Below are 24412 nucleotides of genomic sequence, written 5' to 3'. Positions count from 1 at the left end.
GATCGCGGTTAGCGTGTCGGGTCAGATTTTGTTTTTGGTTTTTGTTTTATTGTTTATTATTAAAGGCAGCGACCTAGGCTTAAGTTTCTTCTGGATTAAGTTTTTTTTTTAGACCTAAGTATTTGATTTTGAACCGCGAAGAGCGAATATTGAATTATTCTTTCTTTTGTTTTGTATCATCGCTGTCGTGGAATATATTATTTTATTTTATTTTATTTTGTTAAATAACATTGTTGTCGAGTGTCTCGCTCTCTCTCCTCAAGAATTACCCCTCCCCTCTTCACGGTACTGAGCTACCGAGTTAATTTTCGAGGTATAGCGAATTAACGATTTTGAGGCGTGTTAATTACGCCAGCCGCCCAACAGAATTTCGCGATATTGTTTTTAGATCCAGGTTACATTAGTAGGGGAGCCCAAGAGGGGATTTTGGGTTTTATTCAAGCGCGACAGAACAATATAAGGGAGGAAACCTTGCACCCTGTTATGAACGACCAACATATATGAACCCTTAATATACAAGGGTGCGTCTAGGGTAGCCAATCAGATTAGTAAAAAAAAATCGATCCTCAAATTAATTCGAGCTCGTCAGAATAATAGAAGGTAAGTTAATTACATGGAAAAAAGCGTCAATTTCAATATTCTGACGATTTGATCATGATATAAGAGAATAAGCGAGTAATTAGTTTGCAAAAAAAAACGTCACCTGGAAGTATTCGAGCGCGGTTATTTTTTTTTTTTAATTTGAAGGAAATCATGTAAAAATTACGGATATAATATAATCTGACGGTTTCTACAACCCAAAAAAGCTAAAATTATTGATAAAGTGAGGTACGTGCAAGTGCTGAGAACTATGTATTTCCCACTCCGCGCCTCTCTCCCCTTCTCACTCTTTCTCTATTTCTCACTCTCTCGCACCGTCCCCCCACTACTTTCTGCGGCCATGATGCCATCTCAGCTGATCACAATACAACGCGGTCGTGTTCGTAGATTTGTGACGCTTTGGTTTGTTTATTGTGTTTTAAAAAAGTTAAAAGTTATTTTATTTAATAACAGCCATATTTTTCTTAGAATTGTTTTTAAAAACTGAGAATTATTAATTGAGGATATAACAAGTAATTTTTTTCAAAAAAAAACATAAACAAGCAGTATTTATTTTTTTGTAAATAATTTTTAAAGTTGGTGACTTGCGATGATTCACGTCAGTGGAAGTAAGTGAGCGAGAGTCGGTAAAGAAAGACAGCACTAGTGAGTGAGAAAGAAAACAATAGCCATTGACTATTGGTGTCCTTTACATGTCACGGTACTACCTTAAGCTGTCAGAACAATGAAATTCCTCCACATAATTATCAGATTATAGGTTAGCACAACAAGGACATCGAGCTGAACTGTCTGCATATAAATCTGATGAGCTTGAGTATTTCAAGGTCACTATTTTTTTTTTACATTTTCAAAAATCGGCTGTGAGTTCTGACTGCATCCAAATCGTCAGTCTTTTGAATAGGATACCTTTTAGAGGTCACTTAACATTCGCCCTGAATATCTGATGAGTTTAAATAAGTTTTTTTTTTTTTTCATTTTCTACCCCTTCGTGCTGCCACCCCCGACTTGTAAGCCGGCAGATTAATACTTCTCTGTTACCGAAAGCACATAGGGCGTATACGATATTAATGTCTGACGCACTCGAGTATTTCTTTATAATAAATTTTTTTTACATTTTTGAAAATTAGTACCTACTTCCCCCAGCAGTAAAAGAGCATATATCATATGAACTTTTTTTCTTTTTAGTATCTAATCTTTATGATCCAATAGGTTCTCGCAGCGCTAAAGTGACTTACCATTTAGCCTCTTGGGCTCCCCTACTACATCGTGGACCGCCAAATTATTGTGTAGGGGAGCGCGGTATAATGGGAGCCTACTAAGGGAAAACTTTAATAAAAACCACATTTATCAATTTTCTTATAATTTTTAATTAGGAACTCTCAGAACAATCATTTAGGTATGTTTTAATCACAGTTAGAATTAACTAGAGTCATATATTAACATACAATAACGATTTTACAAAAAAAGTCAATCGCTCCCATTACCCGACACGTGCGGCCCATTTCACGCTTATATGGGAAATGTGAGCCATAATATTTAGTCTTCCGCAAAAATTTAAATTGTAGTTTAAATGTCATCTTAGTTAGTTACTATGAATTATTCATTCTAACACAAATAAAAAAATCAACTTTTTAAACAAAAACAAGAAAAATAAAGATAAAATTATTAAAGAAAAACATATGACCCAGATTTTACGGATCCAAACAAAAAGCACAAATATAAGAACCTGGACTATCACTTCCAGAACATTCTTCATGGGCCCAGTTTCCGCAACTTCTGCATCGGTACCACATCTCTCCACTTTTTCCCGTGTCTAAACAAATTGCAAATAAAGTTTCCTCTTCTGAGTATTCTGACTCATCATCGCAAATTTGACGTTCGTCAACTTGATCAGTAGATGAGTCTTCATCATCACTTTTAAACAAATTATTTTTTGCCTCTTTGACCCTTTTGTTTTTGGTTGTGGTCTTCTTGCTTTTAGCCTCTCTATCTTTGGTAAGTTTCCGTTTGCTACATTTTCCTGTGTTAGATTTACCCTTGACACAATTTTCTCTATTACAGTCTCCTTTATTTTTTTTAGTCCTATTCTCTTTTTCTCTCCTTTTTTTCCTCTTTTCTTCAAATACTGCCTTCATTGGTGTGCTTGTTAAGATTTTAGAATGTTGCTTGTTCTTCAACCTACTTTCTTTATTAGAAACGAGTTGTTGTGGCAGTAAGCTCACAATTTTTACAATATTAACAAAGTCAGTTACTGTTTCATCGTCATCAGTATCGGTCGCATTAAAATATGATTTAGACCGAGTTGTGATAGATCTGACGGTATGTTTCTGTCGAATAGCAGCTTGTGTTGGTGTTGCACATGATATGGTTGGAATAGGAGCTGGGTTTACATTAGCTTCCTCCTGAACTATTTCTGGTTGAATTTCCGCGTCACAAAGAATAGATGGACTCGTAGCAGGGCCAGAATGCGGTTTCTCATTAACTGTCTGCTGTGACGTAGATGGGATAAAAGATATGTTAGTTGGCTGCTGTCCTGCGTCATGCATAGGCACAGATCTGGCTTCCTCATCAATGAAGTCATCATCACAAAATATTTCAGGATTCATGGGATATATTCCCGTTGCTTGAAAGCTTGATACTCCTTTTTCTATAGAAGCTACTCTAGTGTAGGCTTTATTAAACAGTCCTGCGATTTCGTATGGTGTAATTTTTATCAAATTTCTTGATTTTATATGTAAGTTACATTCTTTGTTCTAAGCTCTTTCAAGCGGGGAATAAAAAGCAACATCAAGAGGTTGCAGACGGTGCGATGAATGTGGCGGAATGCTAAGCATTACAACATGATTCTCTTTTGCCAAATCCCACGCTTCGAGAGTAGCATGACTGTTGTGATTGTCTAATATTAGTAGAACGGGGGTATCAGCAGTAGGTTTGGTGCGCTTAATAAAATGACGTAGCCATAAAATAAATGTATTTTCGTTGGTCCAGCCATTATGAGTACATGTGTAAACAGCTCCATGAGGTCCATCTTTTTCCAGCTGTGGTGAGTGACGTTTACATGGAAATATGAAAAGCGGTGGAATGAAAGACCCTGAAGCACTCATAGTACATATAACTGTGATGGTCTTACCTCTTTCCCGTAACGTCACAGATCCAACGCGTTTTTGCCCTTTGGGAGCTATAATTTTTTCAGTCTTTTGGACGGTCGTTATACCAGTCTCGTCGAGATTGTAAATCATCGTAGGTTCAAAGTGGTGTTGCATCATCAATCTCTCCAAGTTATCAAAAAAAAGCATTACTTCAGTCTTGTTAAATCCGAGAATTCTGTTGATACTAATAGCTTCGGCCTTTCTAATACTCAACTCAGGATGGCGCTGTAAAAATCAAGACAACCAATCTTTTCCCGCAGTTTGGCTAACTTGGTTAAACCTTTTTTTCAATACCCATCCTTTTAGCTACACTGTAAGATACTTTTCTAAATTGTTCTCTCGTCAGGCCATAAAATTTATTTGACATAGTCTGAAGATGACTAGCCAGTACTTTTTCTTGCTCAAAACTGAATACAGTATACCTTTCCAGCTTAGGATTTTCTTTGTACCGATCGTCGTTAGCTTTGGCTAAATTGAATTTCTTCTTTAAAGTGCTGTAAGGTATGCCAGTTTGCTGAGATACTTTTTATACCGAAATGCCTCCTTCTCTGAGAATACTGACTGCATTTTCTAATGTTTCAACTGTCCAAGAAGCTTTCGTGGTTGTCCGAATTGTTTTACGAGGCATCTGAAGTAAATGAATAATAATGTATGTAAAATGGTGTGAAAATATATTATGAAGGCTAATGGGGTAATGGGAGCTATGTCGGATAGTGAAAGCCATCCTAGGCTCCCATTTCCCGCTTACTACCATTTTGAAAAATGATAATGTGAATAATATAACTTTAATTTCAATCGCAATTTAACAAATTGCACTAGTTATTGGATGAATCTACGTATGTAATGAATATAAACATAATAAAATAAGAATAAATAATAAATCCATGCTTACCTTGGCGCTGGCAATCCGCAGTTTGTTTATAAGCGTGGAGCGAAAAACACACAATCGTCTCTCGTGACTGAACGCATGGCACTAACGGCTCGTACCAGTCAGGCGAAGTTTCTCGAAGGTTGACGGAAGCAACCGAATGTTTACAATCGCGCGAATATGCCTACACTCTCTTCAATCACCATAGCTCCCATTACCCGACCGCTCCCATTACCCCGCGCTCCCCTACGCGGCAAGTTCTCGGTCATTTTCTCCGAGTAGTCGAGGTACGGAAAAATCCACGTCGCAATATACCAGAATAATCTCTAGAAACTACACAGTCAATGCGCATGCGCCAAATAATTCAATCTCATTAGTCGGTGAAATCGCCCCGCGGCGATCTTTTCATCTGCTGAGCAGGGCGCAAACGTACACAAAATGAGACAAGACTCAAGAGCTGTAAATCTCTTGATTGAGGATTGAGGTTATGTTGCTGTTTATTTTTACGTATGGTGAATTGTCTAAGAATAGTATCGTTCAGCAATACCGTGGTCGATATCGGAAAATATTCAACCGACGCAATAAAGAATTCGACGGGAAAGCAAATATTAAATGATACAGAAATTGGGTGTTATTTATTAAAAGAAAAAATCTGGAATTCAATGTGAATGTCATTAACAAGTGGAAAGTCTGGACAAACAGAGGTAGGTAAGTAAAAACAACGTTTATTATACACATATTCTTTATTTACATAAAATTAAAAATGCGTTTCATTCACGATTTGTTTTGTGCATTTTATTGGAATGCAGTTGTATCCAAAACTATCAAAAGCCTTTGTCTAATAATAATAGCTTTGAATATTTTCAGATACGAAATAATTCATCGTCAAAGCGGGATTAAAGTTGTCAGGCATTGAAGCATGTGAGTAAATTTCTAATTCCGTGATCTTTGACTATTACAATATTTTAACATAGATTCAATGATGAAATTATTTTTTTTTTTCTTTCAGCAGGCTCGAAGTTTAAACTTTGATTAGCACGTGGAAAATTCTGCCTTACCTGATGGTCAAAATGTTTAAGTGGCAAGGATCCTGGTTTCTCGAGCGGTGCAATCATTACAACCATCAAACCTGGTTGTTCAGTCAGACATCAGGTGCCAGAGTGAATTTTATCAGGCCATGCCACCTTCTTAACATCAGTTGTGGCAAAATTAAAGAGCCTGTTACACTACAGATCATAGTGGCTGAATATCCCATCATTTTGCTGTGATCGAGCCAACAGCCATAAGTTTGTTATTGACCGTTGCTGCTAATTCATTCTACCAAGGAATCACTCTGTGCACCATTGTGATTCAAGCATTATCATTGACCAGCATTATTTTTCAAATTTTATACCATTTAATTTAGTACCTTATTCTGCACCTTAATTTACTCTCTTTGGCATTAAATTCAGATAAATAGTCTTTCAAGTCCTCAATTAGATTGTAGGGTTAAATTTTTCTAGGCAAACTGAATCAATCCAAATCTAGAAATGTTAAATAACTTCATTTAAAAAGGTATTTAAAGTTAATCTTAGTTGACGGTGTCATCTGGCTAACTAGTTGCAGTTATCACCGGCGCTTTGGTCTCGTAGAACCCCAGTAAAGCGTAAAGAATGAATTCACTTACTAGTACACGTTGCTTTGCAATTAATCACTTGGTTTGTTATAGGATTTACTCACTCGCTATCTTTTTTATTACAATGCAATTTATCGATAGCTTAAAACCGAATTCAATTTTACACCTTCACGGGGTCCTACGCTAAGACTGAAAGCTTGTGAATCTCCATTTACTGCAATTATTTCTCCATTTCATGTTAGCATTGTCTGGAACAAAAAAAATCTCATCCTGAGATTGGAAATGGAACCTGAAACACAGAAGTTATTCAGTGGCACGAATTGAAAACCAAGAATTTTATAATGGTTTCTGCAACACAGGGACTCTTTCCAAATATCCTTGTTACAAGGTGATGTTTGGAGGACTATGAAAAAGATATTGTATTGGATTGTCACGTGCGGAGCGGTCTCGCACGCGACGACTTAACCCTTTAGGTTTCCGCAGAGGTTTATTGTTATTTTTTTGGTGGGTTGGCAGGTGATCGTCCTCTACAGGACGATCCTTGTGAAATGGATTGGAGGATTTCAATATTATTGTACTAGAATGTTTATGATGGAAAGCCAAATGTTTAATGAAAAAAAGATAGCAAGAGAAATGGGAGACGGGAATCTTACAGGAATATGCTGAACCTAATGTTTACTCTCTCTCTCTCGCACTTACTCTTCGGTGGTTCAGCTCTGAATTCGCAGAACGGCTCACACTTTTAAACTCACAGTCAAATAAGACTACACAACTTGATGAAGTTCGTGGCACAGCTTTCTACTCTTAAAATCTAACTTCGAAGGCTAACGTCGCGACGCGAGACGCTTGGAACACCGCGTGTAGAATTAGAGGATTTCTCTCTCTATTCGTCGGTGACTCTAAGACTGATAACTCTATACTCGACAGCTTGGAAGGAGCCTGTTTCCGTTGACGTTGGTTTGATCCTGTCTCTAACGGGACTGACTTCGCTCGCTCGTCCGACACCCCTTGGAGCGTCGGGCAGCGAGCGAGGTTTTTGCTGAATTTACAATTTTGGAACAAAGGCTCACCTCGCGACGATCATTCCCGAAGCGCGTGATCCCGCGCTCGCCTCATCCCGGTGTTGATTACACCCGGGATCTGGCGGGCGCGGAGACGCTGACGTTGCTGACGGTCAACTACGCCGTTGCGCTTTAGTCGTGCCACGAACTGTTTTGTAAAGTGAATAATTATGAATTTACTAATAAATATAAATCTATGCTTCCTCGTCTCCAAAGCGATATTAATAATTATTGACATGGTTATGATGATATATTCGGGTGTGAATATGCGGCGTTCGTGACAGAATTACATTATTTGGAAAAAAATCTTCATGAACTTCGTTGAAAATTACATATTCATTTATTTTGATGGAACAAGAGACATAATCTTGAATGCGATGAGTCAATATCCTCGTATTAATGTTCTGACATTACTCTAAAACATGATTGCTCTTGAAGCTAATTGTGACGTTCAGGCACATTTTGAGAAAGTTGGTTTTGAACTTGTGTCAGAGGATATGATCTACGTTCCTGAGTTCTACGCTTCCAATTAGATTTTCGTTGTTTCGAACCGCAATAACACGAAATACAGAAATCATTTTGTTAAATCTAATATTACTTGAATTTCCAATTTGAGTATTAGGTTCCCTTCATTTATTTAATCGAACATCATTGATAATTTGCGAAATGAACTCTGATAATCATTGGAAAATTTTTTATAGTAGTAGCAATAATTTATTGATCGGAAAAAATACATTGACTATCGACTATTTGTGAATTTTGTTGAACTATTTTCGAGAAAAAAAAGATTCACAGTTTTATTACAGATAGTGAGATATTTAAATATCTTAAACGCTCGGTTTAATGTCTCATTTTCAAAAGTGATAAAATTCAATATTACCGCCCGAAATCACAAGAGAGTGAGAAAGTTGCTTAGTTGCTTGAAAGTGGCGATGATCTTTGTACGTGTGATAAATTCAATAGGCAGATAACAGTGAATGTTAGAGATATAATTATTTTGGCCGTATCACCTGTTGATAGAAAAAAATTTTATTGTTATTTTTAATGTACGCAATAATCAAAGTTATCAAATAAATTGTTCCCACCTACCTGCTGCGTTTCTTCCAAGCACCCAACATATAAATAGATTTCTCATTTCAATCGAATAAAGCCAATTTTCAAAGAGCGTTAACATAAACTTTCCGAGTCACTACCTCGACTGTTTGAGATTCTAACCTCAAAAATTCGTATGAACTACATCGCCGCCAGAAACAGAGTTTCACAGCTAAAACTCGGAGTGGCCAGCCTGTCCAAGCAGCCGATAAAGCTCGCGCATGCGCATTGACTGTATAGTTTCTAGAGATTGTCCCGGTATATATACTCAAAGGCGAAACCTAACCGAGAATTATTCACCCGGACTAACTACTACCCTATCTTCCCGTGTATAAGCATGTCGTTATATCTCAGGAACGCGTCGATATTTTTAAATGAAACTTACACAGGTGGTGCTTCTAGCCGATATAACCTCAGTGTGAAAGTCCGATCGAAATCTGTCAAGTGGTTTCCGCAGTATCAGCTCTGAAAGATGATGAAAATGAAAATTATTTTTCTTCTCCACGACAGAGCACCTTGTGTACACGATTCCGTTCGAACGCGTGTATGAATCGACTTGAGGTTTCAAACATAGAGACTTGGCATCGAAATCTCGCCCCTTATTGATTTTTATCATATTATTTAGTTATTTATGTGCTATCCAATCTTGAAATCAATTTGCAAAGTTCGTGAAAATCGTGAGTGAATCAGTGATCGAGTGTCGTAAGAGTGAAATAGTATAACGACTATGGTTTCAAGCAGATTAATATTATTATTAACTTTTAGAGGACCGGCATTTTTCCCTTGAAATGCGGTATTTCTTAGAGGTATGATTTGTGTATATAAACAGCCAACACGTCCAGTGGAGTTTCCGATTCATCTACTGACTCCTAAAAAAGCCAGTCCAGTCCTCTAAAGGTTAATTATTAGTGGCATCTGCATTACGGGCTCTTGTGAGTTTACGAAATGGAGCGTCCAAGGTATGTGTAAACACAAAATCGAACCAAAGAAAAGTTGAGATATTTTGCAATCGGATACAAATTCGGCAAACAGCCTGAATGACAAACAGAATATAATCAGCAACATTTTCGACATGCGTACATGGCTATCGAGCAAATGCCAAGAAGAAGGTTGTTAGCTTGTCATGAACCATCAGATAGAACAATGCGAACCAAAGCTATTGGAAGAATACTCATGATGCTTCATTCAAATCAGACGGTATGGTACTTCATTAATTCTCATTAGATTATATTTATAAACATAACATTTAATATATGAATATCTTAGGCTCAACCTCTTCATCACTAACAAATGCATGACTTGTTTGTTTATTAATTTGTATGTTTAATATGTATTTGTTCGATACAATACTTTGATTCAGTGTCGCACGGTATAGTACTTATCATTGATAAAATGGAACATTTTCCTTGCTTGTTTGTTGTTTCCTTCATTTCACAGTCATTTAGACCATTCCTATTATGTTCGAATCCATTGGAACCTATGAATGTTAAACTTCGGCAAGCCGATATCCCAAAGAGAAGATAACCGACAGCTGTGTAAAACTCAACACTGTACATATCTTGTTGGAACAAACCGACTGTCATCAAACTACTGAGCATTTACTTAATTTATCTGTTGTTCGGCACCACTAACTATTCACCGAAAAGACTACTATGCGTACACTTAAATCAACGGTACGCTATACATTTACATATGGACGGAATCACCTAACCTCATATGACACGTACAAACACAATAATAAGATGAGGATAAAGTTGATAACGTTGCTGTAACGATGCATGTTTGAGAAAAATCGTCACTTTGCACCTTTGAGAATGTACGATATTTAGTAAACCATGATAAACAAAACATACTTCCATTTTGAAAAGCTAACTCTTTAAAAAGTCATCCTAAAATTGGGCAATAATACTTTTTTTCTCTGATGTATTGTTACAATAACATTACTCATTTCAGCCTCATATAATAAGCCAATATCATTTCCTTTGTTTCAGCTCCATACATAGGGTGCGTTCCACTAAGCGTTCACAACGATCACGCTCACGACCACAGTTTTTCCCGTTCCACTTGCCTGCGAGCGTTACTGTCATAAACCCAAGTGGAATAGATTATGGTTCGTTTTGAGCGTGGAGGTAAATAATACAAATGGCGAGCTAGTGAAAAGAAAACAAAATATTGAAGAGGTTAAGTTTTAATCTGTAAGCCTTAAAAATAAACTCAAATAATTATTGATTACACTGCTAATCAGGGTTGTATTTAATTAACTTACGTTCAAATATTATTAAAATGTCTTTGACGGCAACAGTTGGATATTTAGTAATGCGTCGTAATAATGCTCCAGAAAGTAGTAGTTCATCCAGTTCAGATGAAGAATGGTCTACAATTTTACAAAAATATGATTGTGAAAAAAGAAAACTTCGACCACGTATTATTGATTACGATAACGTAGTTTATCGTTATTCAGATGATGAATTCAAAAGTCATTTCAGGTAAATGGTTTCCTATCGCATACCTATAACATAGTAAATTAAGAAAATTTATCTTATGTAGGTTTATGTTGTTATTTTTAGACTTTCAAGAAATACATTTAATTATTTACATGACTTAATACGAGAAGATTTAGTTCGACACGTTCCTGGATGCCCTACAATTTCCTCCTATCATCAATTGATGATTGCTATTTGGAAAATGGCTACAACAGATTCTCACAGGTTACATCATTTTAGAAATAAACTACTTAGTCTGATGTAGCACAGTTCAGAAGTATGTTACTAAAATTTGGCCTTTTAATTTTATGGTAGATCCGTCTGCGACAGATTTAACGTAGGACGAGCTACTGCCGTAAGGGCTGTACGTCGAGTTTGTCATGCTTTATTCAGAAGAGCCTCAAGATTTATACAATGGCCTACGGGAGATGGTGCTATTGAAGTAATGCGTGGATTTGAGAGAGCAAGTGGTTTTCCTAAAACAATAGGAGCCATTGATGGGACTCACATTCGTATAAATGCTCCAGAACAAAATCCAGTAGATTATGACAATCGGAAAGGATTCCATTCTGTTCAACTACAGGTATTTAATTACTATTACATTTAAGTATATTAATTTTGGTATATAATTTAATAGATTTACAAGGAGTTAAGTTTGTTTTGTAGCTGGTATGTGACCACAAGGCTCTGATAACCCATTGTTATGCTGGAAATCCAGGATCTGTTCATGATCAAAGAGTTTTTCGTTTGTCAGAAGTTGCAGAGTACAGTACCCGTCAAACTTCTTGGCCATCGCGCGAGGTGGTGGGGGAAAGTTTGCGCATCGTACACTTACGTGCAAAAATAATATATCAATGAAAAACACAATTTTTCATGATTGCGTTAGCTAATATAATCACTGAACGCGAGTGTACACAAGAGACCAGCGGGACGTTAACGATGCGCTAGAGGCAAGCGTCAACTGACCAACCAATCAGAGCGCGCCCCGCCTCCGCGTCCCGCACCGCACCACCAAAGAGACCTATTTTTCGTTTTTGCGCATTCAAGGTCGTTTGTCCAAGAAGTTTGACGGATACTATACTTGAACGATGACAATGCATTTCCTGAAGACAGTCATATTTTAGGTGATTCTGCTTATGAAATACATCAGCCCTTACTTACTCCTTATCGAGATAATGGACATTTAAGTGAGAAGCAGAAAAAATATAATTATCGTCAATCAGCTGCTCGAGTTACTGTTGAAAGATGCATCGGATTATTGAAAGGACGAATGAGGAGCTTATTAAATTGTCTACCAATGGCAAGAGTCGATTTAATGGCAGAGTATATTGTCGCATGTTGCGTTATTCATAATATCTGTATTTTACGAGAAGATGAAATAACTATTATCACTATACCCAAACCTAATGACGAAAATAATGGTAATAATTCACGCGAAGTAAGACGTAATGCAGGAATTTTGAAAAGAGATATTATAATGAATTCTTTGTAATAATTATGATGATTAATTGTAAACTATGTTTCCGTTCGGGATGATAATTCCTTAGCACTTAAAATCATGAGAATGTAATGAAAGTTTCTTTGGCAGTTGAAAATTTTTTCAAAGAAAAAAAAATATTTTCACGGAATATGAAAATTTCAAATTTTCCAAAAAATTTGTTAATACCATAATAATCTTAAGTCAATAACAAAAATTCAACATAAAAATTGTACAAAATTGAATTTTGTAAATATGAAACTTTATTAATTATAATAACATAAAATGTATTTTTTGGTTTTTAATAAAAAAAAATACTAAATAATCGTGAAAAGGTTATAATGTGGTTTGTACGTAGAATTTGATGGTTTAAAACTTTTTTTTCAATTGAATTTAAAAATATTAAAACTTATTATTAAGGAATTATTATAACATTAAATGTACTTTTTGGTTTTTAATAAAAAAAAATACTAAATAATAGTACAAAGGATATAATCTAGTTTGTACGTATAATTTAATGCTTTAAAATTTTTTTTTTTCAATAGAATTTAAAAATATTGAAACTTATTTATAAGGAGTATTTAAAATTTTTCATTATTTATTAGCTAATTTTTCTAGAACGTTGAGAAATTTTTCATCCATTTCCATTCGCTCTTTGTGTCTTTTATTTTTCTGTGCTTCGTGTTCTTCTTTTTGCTTCAGTCTTTTTCCTAATAAAGTGGCAACTGGTGTCTTCTTTGATTCTGAAATGAAATTCCATTTTTTCCAATATTTTATTGAAACAAAGCTTTCAGACGGAATTAACCTACTTATTGAACATCCACTATCAGATCCTCCCATACTATCATTAGTTTCTAATGATTTTTTTGATAAACCCGTAGAAGATGCAACGGCAACTGGATCACACCAAGCTTTTTTGGAAAAAATCTCTTCCATTATCTAATAACAGTTAATGATACATTACGACGATTGGAAAGAAATAATGTCTGTATTATTATTAAAAAATTCGCTACATTTTAAAGCTAAGAATACTATTAAAGAATTTATACGAACATCAAAAAACTGCCAAGTCCTTCTGTCATTTCCTGATTTATTATTATGATCTTTAATAGATTTGTAAGTTTTTTTTAAGCTTCGTAGCTTTGAAGAACATTGTGGTCCAGTTACATCATGTCCTTTTACCTTCAATTCTTTGGCAACTTTTTCCCAAATTTTCTTTTGGGATATTTTTCCACTATAAAAATCTTTTTCCAATGCTCTATAAGACTCTAATAATAACAAAACACAAGGCGTGCTCCACCTATACAAAGAAGCTGAAATATAAACAAATGCAATTACAAAGTTAATTAACTCCGTTACATACTACATGTAATAATGAAGATAATTATACAATTGATCATTGTTTATGAATACCTTCGCTTTCTTGAGTTTCAGAGTTGGAATAAACAGTATCTTCTGTAGTGAGGAATTCTTGATCAATAAATTGATCTGTGTCAGCCTCAGAAAATTGAAGATTTTCATCAGTAAGATCAACAGACGTTGATGCTTGTGGTTGTTCTTTTAAAGCTTTATTGAAAAGTCGTGTCGCAAATTCTGCATCTATAATAAAGATAAAATTTTCATGAGTGAATGTTTGTAATATTTGTCATAGTTTTTTAAATAAAAAAAAATCACAAAATTTCTAAACATCAGCTCACTTAGTTTTCATTCATAAAGATAGGTTATGTTATTGGGAATTAAGGAAAAATGAATATATTTGTATTCATTATAAGCTGTAATTAATTTTTTTAGAATTGTTTCATATAATTATATTTACCTGTAGATGCACGTTGAGCATCTGCTGCAGAAACATCCACATCTACTAAAATATCTTCTTCCGCATTATATAGTGTCAATGTCACGGTCGCCATTTTTGTGACTTTTAGTTTTGAAAGTGCCGCTGACTTTTTCAACGCTCACTCCGACCCACCTTTTGAGATGGGTCGTTGTGAGCTTCGCGTGAGCGTTAGTCATGACGTCATGAGTGACGTTTTCGCCGCGACCACAACGACCGCGGTCGTTATGTGGAACGGCTAAAGGAGCATTTTGATCGTTGTGAACGCTTAGTGGAACGCACTCATAATAAAACCCTGATTGTTTTTTGTTTTATGTTCCGCAGTCACCTGGCCCATTCTTATCCGACCGTTGATCTGTTGAACTCACTAACATTACGCTGCGGCATATCTACGTCCTAACCAAGGCCGGACTAATGTGGTATACGAAGGCCCTGAGCTATGATATGATGGAGGCCCAAAAACGTCATGTAAATGTGATTATTATGATTCCTCTTAGTGAATTAAGCCTCATTACCGCGTCAAGGTGGAAATCTATGGATGGGGTTTTTTTTTATTATTTTTTTTTGTTGCTTTTTTCATATTTTTTTTTGCTTTTTTTGTGTTTTTTATTTTTTATTAAATATTTTTTTTTTTTGTTTGCTGCTTTTTCATATTTTTTTATTATCTTTTTATATTGATCATTTCTACTTATTACTTGAAAGTTTTTTTTACCAAACTTAAGCTCTAAGCAAAGTCATCAATAATATCTTCAAATGATAAAGTCCGAAGTTTTTCAGCTTCTATACATAAGATAGCAAGGTCTGATAATTTTTCTTGGAGCTTGGTTGTACGCAATTCATTTTTTAGACGCTTTAACTGCGAAAAAGATCGTTTCCCTGAACAACTGGTAACCATCAGACTTAAGAGCAACCGTAGCGTTGCTTCTACATTAGGACATGCCAAATTTAGTTTATCTTGAAAATGAATTTGGTATAGATCCTGGTGGTTTAGGTCACGTTCATTAACCGTATGGCATGTCTTCACGTTAATATGAAAATGTTTAAGCTCACCTAGTAGACTGATGTCTACATCTTCAGAATATTCTTTCATTAAACACATTACGTGATCATGCAGTTGATTATCATTGGCATCTAAACTAGAAATGAAAAGTTATTTGCAAAATTATGATAAATCAGAGCTCTTCTCTGCAAGTTTGTTTCAAGCGCATCTAACATGGGAATAAACGCTTTTATATGAAACTTATCTCTTGGTGTCAGAAGTTCATCAACATTAGGTGCATTTCCATCATTGACGGTTTGTTTTCTAAGTCTTCGACGTTCGATTTTCGGCTTTGTAATCTACATCGGGAAGACGTTCTTTAGCTTTATCTTCAATTTCATCGAAACTATTTCTGTTACTCCTTAAAAACTGTAATAGCGATGAACATAGCTTTGCGCAAGTATCGATGGTGAGTTTTAAATTTTGCACTTTTATTGGTCTTATGAAACAGATCTAATATCCGATACCAAAATTCTAGCATGAATGAAAACTCTAATTCTTCCATTCTTTCCTAAAAAAGACCAGCTTCTTGTCTTGTATCGCCCTTTTCACTTTCATTTGCATGTAGGCAATGAAGTGCATCGATAAATGATTCATAACCGTCGGATACAGCCGAAACAGTCTTTGCATGTGCTTCCCATCCAGTATCACACAGTCGTTTTACTACTGTTGAGTCAGAAGCCAAATATGATTTTAAAACATTCCAACGTTTAGTAGAAGCAGAGAAAAATGTATATACTTGCCGTATAATAGTGAAAAAATTCACCGCATGTAAACAGCAATCAACTGCAGCACTTCCAATGAGATTTGATGAGTGTCCACTACACGGAATATATTTTGCAAATTTATTTTCCTCCAGAAGGATTTGCTGCATACCATTATACATTCCGGACATATTAGCAGCATTGTCGTACGACTGTCCTCTGCATTTGCTCAAGTCAATTTTACAAATATTCCCAAGATAATGAAGTACGACATTGGCTATATTTTTCCCACTGTTATCATTCAATTGCAAGAACGTTAAAACCCGTTCAATTGGGAAACCATCTTCGGGTGAAATATATCTAACAATAACCGTTAATTGATCAACATGTGAAAGATCCGGTGTTGAGTCAGCAGATATTGTAACGAGATATACGAGGCGTCACCTACGAAAGCGGCCGAACACCGGTCTCTCTGTGTTACCATATAAGAACTAGTGTCAAACAGCGTTCATATATAGCAATACTAGTCAAAGTCACGGGATATCCGTTTGCGGCAAAGAGACTCTGCGAGAAGACGCCACGGCGATGAGTCGCACACATAATACCTCGTAGACCGCCTTCATTTTTCTTTGTTTTTCAATTTAAATTCCTTCGTCAAATCAAATCGTATAAATGTAACTGCTAGCACACTGTCCAGTGAGCACGTCGAATCCTGATGGAATGTTATCTGATCAGGACACCATAATATTCGTTATCATTTTCCGATCGTCGCCACGTGGAACGCAGCGAGAGCCAACGTCGATAGTAACGAATAAGTAGTCGTTTTGTGTCACAGTTCGTTACTCAGGCCATTAGACCACCAACAAGATAAGTTTTTAACATTGTATCGAGTCACACATAACATCATTTGCTACTTTCCTTTTTCTAGCCTTTCAGTATCTTTTCCTGTACCCATATTTCATTTAACTTAGAGTCATTTGCCTTTTGTACTTAGAATCACAAGTATAACCTTTTTTTTGCCTTTCTAATTTGGAAAACCACAGGCTGGTAGGCGTATTTTAAGTTTTTTGGTGTGAGTGGTGTGTGAATGGTTTCTTTTTTCTTATTTTTTAGTCACCTTGTAAACCCATTTTGCCGATTTCTGTGTCAAAACGCCAATAAATAAAAATGTTCCCTCACTAATATTTTCACAACTGATGTTAACCACAAATAATCCCTTATAATATACTATAATATCCAGCTTTCTTCAAGTCTTCTAAAATCGAAAACCTTACCTTTACAGCCATCAGATGAATGAGTTCATCGCATACTGTTTAAGATAAGTATAAAGGCTTTCCAGTACCTTTATTACCATGCTGTTCTATATGGTTTGCGAGAAAAGGATCAAACTTTGCAACAAGTTCAAACAGACCAAGATAGTTTCCGTTATGCAACCATCCAAAACGTTCAACGTCACCACAAAATTCTAACCCACGTTCTGCCAATGTGCGAATAACTGCGATCATACGTTCAATTACTTGCCTTCAATATTTTTTTCCGATCTGAATTTGCTTATCAAAGACATCGAAGTTTGTATTCAATTAAGTTCATTTCTCGACGTCGCGACAAGTATATAAGTAGAATGCGTCTGTGTTCTTCCGAATTTTCATGCTTCATTAAAATTGGATTTCTCCTATCGTTAAAACCATCATTAGCAAGTTTTATAGACGACGATGAAAGGGTCTTGCAATAAAAACAGTAAAGTCGACCAGTAGTCGGAGAATACGTTAACCATTCTCGATCATACTTTTCTCCATTAACTTTTATTCCCAGAAAGAGACCAGCCGAACAATATCTAACTGACTTATTTTGGAAATGTTGTTTTGAATTCGTAAATGGACCTGTACGATGCTGATAATTTTCCAGGCCTTCTCGGATTATAATCGAAATCTCATCTTTGCTTAAAGGTACACTCCAGAGACCGATATCATTAGCTCTAATGTACTTATTACATTTTTCAGTTTCAAGAACATTGTTGGTCACTTCAACGTCTTCCAGTACTTCTAGTTCTTCCGAAACTCCGACGATTTCTGTACATACTATATTACTCATATCCGATCTCGAAAGTTTCTCCGAATCAGCATTGGTCTCAACTTTAAAATCTGTATTGGCCCTACTGGTAGAGGGTTCGTCGTGACTGGTTTGTCCTGCTGCTTGTTCTTTGGGTTCAGACTTTTTTCCCAAGGCAAAAAATAATGATCTACTTTAGGCAACTTTTTTAGCTGCATTTCGAATTCATGCTTCTTTTTTCGTTTTTGACAACCGCTTTCGAATCTTTTCATTTTATTACAAATTCGCAGGCCACTGATGATCAGGAAAACCCGAAGAGAAGTTTAATTTTGAATTCAAACGAAGTGACAAAAACTATACTTATCTTCTGAAATTAGTACGGTAAATGAGTTTAATGAGTTTCAAATATTAGTCATAAGCGAAGATCTTTCGGATTTGTTTAAGTTTAGCTCAAAAATGCCGATGGTACCTTGACGAATCGGCCGCCTCATTACTAAACGCGAGATTACTTGTGTAACGGGTAACGTCACGCGGCGCTTTACGCGCTAGGCCACCTAGCGGCGCCACGTGTACTATGGTTTTTATGAAGCAAAGAATTTTGTTAGTAGTTCATGACTTCTTGTATATACACACAAAATAGTTCTCAATTAAATAAACAGGAGTCATTACGATCCTCTGTAAAAATAGCTTTAAACCTTTTAAAAATAAAAAGTAATTTTACTGTGTATCCTGGTTTTTACATTGCGTCGGCCCACCGCGCGTCGCGAGGCCTTAAACTTAGCTTACTTTGTTTATCATTTCGTCCGGCACTGGTCCTAACACAAAAGGACAGCTACTTGGAAATTGGCACTCTATGTATCACTCATTGTCGCACACCGTCTTTCATTGACTTGCCAATTGTTAACTTTATCTACCTATCCATCAGCAGCATAGACTTTCCAGCAACTAGCGGTTCCAAGTTTACTTCTACATTCGTCTGGCAGCTATGCATTGTGATAGTATTATTATTCTATACTCATGATCTTTCTAAATGCGCAAATTGTTTCAGACTTACGGCGGTATCGAACTAATAACATTAGCAGATCGCCACGCTTATCAACGTTCTCTGGACCACAATCGACATGTATCCGGTTGTGTAAAAATATTCGATTCCGTTGTAAGAGAACCTTAGTAACTCTAGTTCTCCGGAACTGAAAATTACTTTACATGAAGATTCAGGTCCATCCACGGAGCAGCGTTACACATGCAAGTTTAATTCGACATTGGTTTGACATACATGCACTGTGACTATATCGTTGTTAATCTATGCTCTTATATTTTTCTAAACCCTAAAATTGTTTTAGATATATGACAGTGGCAAATTGACTATATGAACAGATCATCGCGCTTTTCAAGCTTCTCTGGACCTCAATAGACATGTATCCAGTTGTATAAAAATTTTCGATTCAATCATAACAGCACCTCAATTGACTTGAGTAACTCTCAGATTCAGAAGTAAATGCTAAAATAAGACACGATGCATTGAAGTCAGTATTTCGTGCAAGCCATTGTTTGTCGAAATTAACGTACACCACTCGTCAATGACAATTATTTGATGCAATAGAATATTATAAAATAGCGTCTCCCAAATTTCCATCGATCAGAAATGTAATCTGCGGAGCCTGTTGGTGTAAAATTGGACAAATAAGTTGGAAGTAAAAGTGCGCGAATATTTCAATAGACTAACATTAACATCAAGGTATTGTAAGTGGCGTATTATATTATACTAAAGGTTTCGCATATCGACCACAACACGTTGCTCGCATTCAAGGAACTCAGCGCTACGCGCTTCAATGTTCGGCACCCACGATGTAAGCTTTATATTCTCACCAATTTCGTATAACGTGCAAAACAATAGATATATAGATAATACTTTTGCTTACCTGTGCATGGTTCTACAAGGTACTGAACAAGAAGTAAAATGCTGCCCAGGACAAATAACTACCATCTGGAACTTTTGAATCACTTTTAGTTTGAGATATAAATTTCCCTCTGTCCTGATAACATGCGATTGGCATATAAATATGTGAAAAAATCACTTTATATATCTTGTCATGCAAATATTGCGCAACGATTATATAGGTATTTATATGTTTATTCAAACAGAGAATTGAATGATGATTGATAACAAAAATGGTAAAAGGAAGTGTTAACGTTATATTATATTAAATTAGACGTGCGTTACGCCTGGAAGCAGTATTGAGACTGCTCACACGGCCTCTCGCCGGGCTCGGCGACAGTGCATATGAAGTGCATAATCGCGTAATTTGAGCACTGCTGCCGATAAGAAAGCCAAGCGCATAAGGCGGGCTACGCTGCATGATAAATTTTGTATTCATCTAAATAATCCCCGGCATGTTCCTACGAGAGGATATAAACTGTTACATTTCATTAGAAATGTTCCAGCTCCATCACATCCCCCGACGAAGACAAAGGCGCGTCTCTGCGGCTTCTGATTTCTCGTAGGATTCTTTCGTTACTTTTAGCCTGTGTCTCAATCCTGCGTTTTAATTTCCTTCGTTCTACTACTTCCAAAGCAGAGGGATTCCTTTGGCAACAATATCCGGCGAACGCCGAGATATAGGTTGGTATATTAAATTTCCACAGCAAGAGTAGAATAGACAAGACGGATATCGTTCCAGAAACGGCAGCTATTGATGGGATCCCTATACCTTTGAAGTTAGCCCACGTATTGTTGACCCGAAGGGTCGCTTCGTTATTCGCGAGGACACTCTCAAGGTCTAAAATGGCTTGTCCTTGATCCTTGAGGGTATCTAAGTTAATCACGTGATGCAATACAATTTCCCGGCCTGTTACAAATTTGTTTAGCGGGGAAATGGTATCTGCATGTATTTCTGTTAATTGAGAAGTCATATGTTCTACGATTAATTTGACTCGCGTTTTCAAAGTTTGAAGTTCGCAGCTCTGATTCGTGGTTATCAGGGATGGCTTGGTGATTTGATTAATAAAAGTCTGCATTGAAGCGCATGTTATGGTTACCTCAATTGGCTTCGAAGGTAAGATTATTTGCGATCCCTGCGTTCTTATGTAAGCAATATCTGTGACGAGAAAACGACTCAGAGTGCATCCTCGTGGTATGGGATCGGCTATTTTCTCACAAAGTTCAATAGTATCGTTGCGATGTCCCACATCGCGGTAATCACCAATGAAATAATCGGTTATCTGTTTCAGTTGAGAAAATGTGACTTCTCTTATAAAATTCTTACGTACTAATTTCAAAGCATATGTTGAGTTAAGCGTTACATAAGTGTGATTTATTCTTACGGGTACCGGGGTATTCTGAATTATTACCCAAGGTTCCTTTTCTAAGTAAGGCACTGTGAGTATATAGATAAGTTTGCCATTATCTGTGGTTATAGTTAAATCACTTATTTTAATAAACTTCTCGTAATTTTCCTCTTTAATAGGTATTAGTGTCTTTTTGTCATTGGCGTCGAAAGCTTGAAGAGCTGTCATAAGCTCCTTTGGAGTAAAAAGGGTGTTATCGATGATACCATGCCTTCCTAATTGCACGGCAGTCATTACCAGGTCGATCAGTCTTTGCAGTTCCTTAATTTCAAATAAACTTAGAGTTATAGCTTCCATGTATTCCTGATAAGCAAGCGTTTCGTTACCTTTTATTTTTAATGATTCTAATTGTCCCCATACAGTTTCCAAAGAGTGTTTAAGTTTGAGCTGATTTGTATTCAAGATATTAATTTGGACTTGATTGATGTGCAAGGACTTGGTTACCACAAGATTTAGAGTGTCCGTTACATTTTTTAGTGAGGCTAGATTCCCATTAATTATTTCCAAATCATCCGCGTCAGCAGTTCCATAGATTGATTTTTGGATTGTTCCTAAAAAGTTGAACATTTCTCTTTTCGGTCTAATGTTTGGCGTGAGATAAGATTTCCTTAGGGGATACATTTCATTTGCCAGACCCGTCAGAAGGACGTGTTTTCCAAATACCGCCTCAGCTTCGCGCGAGGCTTCGTAAGTAACATCGCTCGACGCGAGCGCTTTCGGAGTACTTGTTTTGGTTCCGTGGGATTGAGATTCCCTTAATTTAGAGGGGCGGCGCGTCATTTGAAGAATAGGCGCACCCAAGTCTAAAATGACTTCCAAAATATTCTTGTGTGACGAGGCACGGGCAAATTCTAAATCTAAAGCGTCCAGGGCGGACTGGGCGAGGGATCGCTGACCAGGGTTCCAATGGTCCAGATAGGTATCCCGTATCGTCTGGAGGCCTCCGAGTTTGTCGTGAATGTCGAGTAATGGTTTGGTGAACCCACTTGCGTCAATGGATTGGAATATCTTCCATCTTTCCTGGTACATGTATACTTTGCCCACTTCCTCCTGGAGTAAAGTCCCATTGATAACTGAGACATCGAAGTAGGCTAGGGACAGACTGCTACACCTATAACGAAAGAAACTTAGACTCTATTCCGTGGAGATCCAATCGTTACCCTGAACCCGTTTGAGTTTAATTCTAGGGATTGGATCGTTTTCCCTTGGTCCGGTGTCGTATTCGTAGTACGGTTTGGTATTATTCAGATGGGTCTTCCAATAAGACGCTGTGGAATCATCCGCGGTTTTCTTGTAAGTGATATTTCCTTTTTGTTCGTTGATCTCGACGACGACGAATGGTCCATTCCAAATCCTTTCCAAGGCGTTCTGTCGCGTATGGTTCTTGATCATTACTTTATCTCCCACTTGATATAAAGGAGTTTGTCGTCGTGTTCCTTGGTCCACTTGTTTTTGGTTTTTCTCTCTGGATTTGGTAAGCCAGACCAGAGCTTTCTCGAACCGTTCCTCCCATTTTCGTATGCACAACATTTTCTTACTCATCACGGTTTCCAATCGGTTTTCGCGGAAACCGTCAGGATTGTTGGCTTCGTGACAGAACATAAGGTTGTGAGGCGTTTCACCTGTTGATTGATGAACGGAAGTGTTATAGGCACGTGCCATTTCTATTAAAACCTTGTCCAAAGTGTGTATTCTCTCTTTGCAGGCAGTTCGAATATAGTCTTTCAAGACACCATGCATTCGTTCTATAGAGCCGTTCGACTGCGGGTGATATGCAGTTGTGGTGATATGTTTGATATTATAGTGTTCGAGAAAGGAATCGGTCAGCTCGTTACAAAACTCCTTTCCCATGTCCGTCAAGATTACTTTGGGGCACCCGAAGTTACCTATCCAGTACTCTGATAGAGCCTTGATAACTTCTGTCGCGGTTTTGTTTGTAAGTGGGGCACATTTAATGAATTTAGTTATTGAATCCTGCATCGTGAGGATATATCGGTGTTCATTCCAAGATTCGACCAGAGGTCCGACGATATCTATTGAAATTTGATCGTTAGGTTTTTCAGCAAAGGTTTCGAAAAGAATAGCGGGTGATTTCATTTGTATCCTTTCCTTTTTATACATCTGACACGTGGGGCATGCCTGGATAAAGGAATTGATATCATTCTCCATACGTGACCATACGGCCGTTTCTTTTACTCGGTCAATTGTTTTTGCTAGGCCGAAGTGTCCATTGATGTCGTTGTGAGCGCTGGCCATGATTTCTTTCTGTTGCTGTTTGTTAGGCACATCCTTTCCTGTCAAGCAAAATGATATGTCTGCACCTGAGTCCTGACGTATCCTCTTGAGATCTTCAATGATCGAATTGGTTTCTTCTTTGGTGGTTTTCTTAGGGTCAATCCAGAAGTATATCTTTTCGTACCTTTTCGGATGAATATAGTTTCTGAGTTTCTCACGTCTATCAGTCTGATTCTTTGGTATAATCAGGGTGTTGTCAGAGGCATCCTTTTCTTCTAGGGTAATCTTCACCCATTTGCCGTCCTCCCCTTTTCGATTTCGGTTGGGAACGAGTTTGACGTGAGATTCTGTTCTGCCTGTTGTGAGTGATAATCTCTCGATGTCAATGTGGCGTGCGGCAATATGGTGGACTCACTTGGGATTCTTATCAATGGGTGTGATTTCGTATAGTCCCTTTTCCAATTCGGTGAGTTTTCCGAAGATCTCTTCCTTTGTGCGAAAGACTCTAGATAACTCATCCGCTACTACGTTACTTTTTCCCGAAACATGTTCTATCAGGAATGAGTATTCCTCCAATCTTAGTCTCCAACGCAGCAGGCGTTGACTGGGGTCTACGCAATTTTTCAGCCATACTAGTGCACGATGATCGGTGCGGATGATGAAGGGCTTATCTGGTGTATTGAGCAAATATACTCTTAGTCTCTTGACGGCCCATACAACAGCAAGCATCTCCTTCTCCGTCGTGCTGTAATTCCTTTCCGCATCATTCAGGGTTCGAAATAAGAAATATATGGGGTGGCCGTCTTGAGTTAGTACCGCTCCAATTCCATCGTTTGACGCGTCGGTGGTTACAACGTA

At 37.1% G+C, this 24412-nt stretch overlaps 1 protein-coding gene and 1 long non-coding RNA gene across 4 annotated transcripts in view; one reads left to right on the top strand and one right to left on the bottom strand.

Moving 5' to 3' along the window:
- Positions 1-24412, top strand: part of Tg (transglutaminase) — a 519386-nt gene that overhangs the window by 212958 nt on the left and 282016 nt on the right. The gene's annotated exons all lie outside the window — the stretch shown is intronic.
- LOC124210646 (uncharacterized) lies at positions 12954-14188 on the bottom strand. The gene is made up of 4 exons (XR_006881277.2): positions 14043-14188; positions 13759-13944; positions 13399-13658; positions 12954-13088 (listed from the first exon to the last, which is right to left on the bottom strand). It is a non-coding gene; the product is annotated as an uncharacterized lncRNA (long non-coding RNA).

This window comes from Neodiprion pinetum, chromosome 1 (genome assembly GCF_021155775.2).
Source record: "Neodiprion pinetum isolate iyNeoPine1 chromosome 1, iyNeoPine1.2, whole genome shotgun sequence".
NCBI classification, from domain to species: Eukaryota; Metazoa; Arthropoda; class Insecta; order Hymenoptera; family Diprionidae; genus Neodiprion; species Neodiprion pinetum.
Note: the sequence above shows the minus strand (reverse complement) of the source record. Positions and strands in the feature narration are given on the sequence as shown.